This window comes from Carettochelys insculpta, chromosome 2 (assembly GCF_033958435.1).
Source record: "Carettochelys insculpta isolate YL-2023 chromosome 2, ASM3395843v1, whole genome shotgun sequence".
NCBI lineage: Eukaryota > Metazoa > Chordata > Testudines > Carettochelyidae > Carettochelys > Carettochelys insculpta.
In genome coordinates this window covers 107,582,873-107,588,315 of record NC_134138.1, presented here as the reverse complement: position 1 = coordinate 107,588,315, position 5,443 = coordinate 107,582,873, and positions in this window count along the sequence as shown.

Below are 5,443 nucleotides of genomic sequence, written 5' to 3'. Positions count from 1 at the left end.
CCCGTGCTTTGTATGCTTGCTGTTGGAACCTTTCCTGTGGGAACATCCTCCACATCAGCACAGAGACTTCTGTTCTGAAACAGGCCTAAAGGAAGGGCTAAGGAAGACACGTGTTTGTGATCTTATGCATGGGGGCCCTAGCCCAATGCACATAGGCTCATACTATCAGAGAGCATGCAAAGCAAGCAAGAGAATAGAAGAATACACAGGGAACAAGAATGTGACGTGCAAGAGGAGATGTTACAGGTTTTTGGGTAGCAAACATACATGTTCAGGCATTTGGTTGAAGTTCTAGAAAAGCAGCTAGACCTTAGAGTCTACCTTCACTTCAGTGCTGGGTCCATCATGAAACTTCTTTAAAGCCTCAGAGATGCAGTTCATCTCAATGCACTCTAATTTCCCTGGTGTCTGGATGCTCAAAATTGGCTGCCAGGTGATCTGCCTGAGCCCTCCACCTCTTCAGAAACTTCCTCCACTTGGTTTCACAGGTATCATGAAGAAAAGAACAAACTGCAACAACAATGGGAATATTGCTTTCACTGAGGTCTGTCTGAGCAAACTGCACCTGTGGGCCTTTAATGTCGAGAGGAACATTCTACCACCATTCTGCCCATTTGCTCAACTATGTTGAACTTGTCCTTACTGCTTTCCAGGCTCTATGTGGGTGGTTGCGTGATTCATGGGAGCAAGAGTTCAACTTGGTCTCCAAGGATAATTATTTGCATTTCATTGTCACCAACAGTGATTTTTCTGGTCTGGGAAGAAAGTTCTTTCTTACAGCTTTCTGAAGTGACCAAAGTTCCTAAAGATGGGACCTTCATGCACCTTTGCTGATCATCCAGGTTAATACAGGTGAAATGGGCCTGGTGATCCACTAGACCTTGGAACAGCATTGAGAAGTGTCCATTACAGTGGTCTATTTCTAAGATAGACATTTATGTTCCATCTATCAAACCACCACAGTTGGTGGAGGAGGGGCAAAAGGGGCAGGTGTCCTGGGGCCCAGAAATGTCAAAGGTCCTAGGGCTTACGGCTGCTGTTGTCACTACCATGACAATGGCTGTGGCAGCATTAGGGTCCCCGGATCCTTTAAATTGCCACCAAAGCCCTGGGCTGGGTTATCCAGGCAGCAGTGAAGGTCTGACTGTAGGAGACTAGCCCCCAGCCCTATCTCTTTCAGCTCACACCCCACTTCTGCCTTGCCCAGGGGCGGGCAACTCTCACAGTAGCCTTGACCAGTTAGGGATCCCTACCAGGCAAAACAATCCACTATGTCCTACACATTTCCCAGACTCACTATCTTAATTATCAGAAGGGTATTGATTGACCTGGCTACTTGCATTTCTGTGGGGGCAGCTGTGGATTTACCCTCTGTGAATCGTTTCCTGACTGATAGCTTGAAATGCCAGGTTGCTACCTTACACAGGGCTATCACCACTCATTTCTCAACCGGCAAAGAAGTTCTCATTTAGGTGTTCCAGAGCTTCAAAGCTGGGGAAAGTGATGCATAAAGTCCCATGAAAGTGGACTTACACATGCAAAAGTTCTGCTGCCACTGTGCCTCTTGCCAGAGATGCATAATTATTTGGGTTCCACTAGTCTATGCTAGTTTCCTGAACTAGAAGCATCCTTTCAGTGCCAACGTGCATGACTGTTGCCAACATCTGCGCGTTGCTCTATGACGTGGATTCCAGCACACCTGTTTGTGTGACATCACTTACTTCTGCAAGGTGAATCCTGGCTAAGATTTCCCGATATCACAGGATAATGTGTGAGCTGTTTGCAATGCTCACAACAGCAGTGTACAGTTGAGCAGGGTTTGGCTTGCCATGCTACAGCATCTTCATAGGTAACAGACTTAGGAAAAAAACACAAAAATGATTGTTTGTCCTTTACAGAGATGGAGGGTGAGAGAGAGGAGGCGAGTGACTCACAGGAGGCTGACAACATATACCCAAATCATCCCAGAATTACAACCAGCAGCAGGAAGTGTTCGATAGCTGCCCATAGTGCATCACTCTGTGAGTTGATGGGGCTTGCTAATGAGCATGTGCTCCGTTGAATGATTGCACATGGTGGGAACATACAGCATCAACTTTGCAAAATGGAAGGCAACATATTAACTTACAAAAATTCACCCTGAATTCAACCTAATTTTATAGTTTAGACATGCTTTGGGAGACATAGCTATACCAACACAAAACCCATTTTTGTTAATGTAGGGGCAATACGGATTACCAGCATTGTTTAGACATTGCAAGGATGACTCAAACTATTGCAGAAATCTGACATTTACTGAATCCAATTACCCTCAATATGACTCTTATGATATGATGCCACTGCCACTTAAATGTAACAGTCATAGTGTTTTGAATCTATAGTGTCTGTGTGCAGCTAATTTAGTCTTTCTGGGTACAGACTAGTCAGATAAGATCACTGGAAGCTTTTCTACACAGATGAAGTAAGCCAGGGCACTTCTGCACCCTTACATGAGCTAAACCTGTGCTTTGCTCTTTAACTGTGAATACCCCTCTCTGTCTCAGCTGTTGACCACTTCCTGTTACTTTCCTTAAGAGTGGATGTAGGCTTTAAGAATGTGCTTTCCAAAATGGATTCATAGCTTTGTATATATTATCCACACGTGCATTTCGCAAAGGCAGTGATGACTATTATGACGGAGGCTTTCAGTGGCAATCTTATGGGTAAGTCCACACTTGCATTCCACTGTTGAAAGAGGAATGCAAATGAGGGGAATCAAAAATGCAAATGAGGCATTAATTTACATAGCCTGTGCTTCATTTGCGTAATCTCTTTTCAGAAAAGATTCTTTCAAAAGAAAAAAGGTAGTGTAGATGGGGCTTTTTGAAATAAAACCCCATTTTCTACAACACCCTTTTACCTATTTTTTTTCAGAAAGAAGGATGCTTTTGAAAATGGAGTTCCTGCAAAATAAAACCCATTCTACACTGCTGTTTTTCTTTCAAAAAACTCCCCTTTGAAAATGTGATTATGTAAATAAATCACAAGATATGTAAATCAGCCTTTCATTTGCTTTTCCAATTTGCCTCATTGCATTCCCCTTTTGAAAGGGGACTGTAGTGTAGGCGCAGTCTATATGTCTGTCTTTGATGAATTAGCAAGTGAACACCAGGCTCAGGGGGTCCCTAGAATCCATACACATCTGTGTGCCATCTACCAGCTGGCAGCAAGAGGTCCTGGGACACTATCATATGAAATTTATAATTTTTAGGTAAAAATATTTTTTAGGGAGCTTGCTATAATTTGAGCCCAAATCCAGTGAGCATGCTTAAATCTAGCCCTAGGTATGGAGGGAAATACTGGCTGAAATGATGCTCATGTAATCAATCCTGCTGTGAAACTTTGTTTTTGTTATTCCTTTAACCTATTTTTTGCAATAGCACACCAAGAAAGTTACCAGTAACTGTGCTTGCAGATCTCATGCCAAAGACTTTCCAAAGTGTGGCTCAGGAAACCATTATTTGTTGAGTACAATTTGCCAGATTTCTCTTAGACTAGTAGCTGGACTGCCTATTTTCATCTTAAGCTATGTTGTCTTCATGGGTTGCCATTGTTTTAAAGATGTTTGGTCCAACAGAAAGGAACACATTCAAATAAAAACTAAGAGCCATCACAAATCTCAATCTAAAGCTGAGAAGCATGTACATGGTATTTAAAAAATACACACACACACATGCACAGTCCACTACACAACACATGCTATTCAGATCTTTGAGAGAGAAGAATAAAGCATGTAAAAGACGTTATTCATGTTGCTTAATGAGCTACTGGAAGGTCTTCAGATACTAAGGTGAAGAGTGCAAGGATGAGAAGCTTTAGAGAATGAATTAGTGAATGTCAAGGGAAGGAGAATAAGACAAGCTTTTTCTTTTCTTTTTAAATACAGTAAACCCTCAAAATGCATGACTTCGAGTTGCTCTTAACTTGCTTTAGCACAAGTTAAGTGCAACCCAAAATCCTGCTCCCCCCGGCCCTGTGCAGTCCCAGCTCATCCCTCTCATCACCACCCTCGTTCAAATCCCTTGTGTGTGGCCCCAGTTCACCAGCTCCCCCATGCCTGGCTCTGGCTCAACACCCTCAGCTCCGGTTCAACTGCCCCCCTGTGCAGCTCTGGATCAACTCCACCTCACTGCAGCTCTAACCCATCCCAGCCTGAACTCCCTGTCCCATGGCCCCAACCCACTGCCAGACGTCATGCTCCCAAACTGCCCCCCCACCCCCGCTGCAAACCCAAGGACTTACCTTTAAAAAGGAGCTCCAGGTGCTCCTGCTACTTTCCTGGCTGCAAAACCTGTTTGGCTGGGGAAAAAAGCCTCACATGATTTACTCGAAATTCGGGTTACGCAAGGGTGTATGGGAATGGAACCCTCGCATAAATTGAGAGTCTACTGTATAATAACTATCAATGCTGAAGGTTAACTGAGAATCCAGTTTCAAGACTTTTTATAACAAATATCCAAGGGAATGATTTTTGCCAGTAGTCCAGAAAATAAAAGCTTTTTTTTTTTTGGATGAGCTCTGTTTTTCTTCCGGTCCTGCTGAAGAAATTGGTGATCATTAGATTGATTAATGAAATCTGAAATTCAGCTGGGAAGGAGACAAAGCAGCAGCAAAGAGACCATTATCAATAAATGTTGCTTTGTGAATGGCAACCCTTTCTGGTTTCCTTGTAAGTGAGGGAGAAATCAATTTAAAGTTTATGAGGCCACATTATTTTGTAGACTACAGAGGATTAATTCTGTGAAATAGCATGAATTTGACAGGGATAACATTTGACAAGCGAATCTGACAAGGATAACATTCTCTAGATTCTTGCATCTAGGCGTGTACTTCAGTGAGTAAGGTCTCGGTCATTTTCATTCTGATGCTCAGAAGATGCTTTCTTTGCAGCCTCTTACTCAGATCAGAAAGACAGATAAAGTGATGATCACAGTGAGAAATAGAAAACACATGAAAGAGAATACCAGAAAATAGGAAAAGGAGCCAGGGAAGGAGGGTCATTCTGGGGTCTATTCTTCATTGTGGCATGGTGGAATTATGCAAAGGACTCCTTTTATCATTGATAGATGTTCTCTGCATATATTCTCCACATGCAGATCAGAGAATAGGTACTTAAAACAGTAAATGTGTAAACTAAGAAATATTAATTATTTCTCCCTTTCAGAAGAAATCAAATTTCCAGTGTTATAAGTACTATCAGCATGATGATTGCATTATTGTTATTATTATTGGTGTTTTGGACAAGTCCCTTTGTCCAGGCCACCCTAAGATTAATTATTGTGGGCTTTGATTTCTTTAGAATATTAAATCTGTTCAATCTAGCGGTAGGATGGATCACCATTTGCTCTTTCTCCTTTCACAGCTTCTTTCTTTGTTCAAAGTTAACGTATTAAAGTTGTCTTGG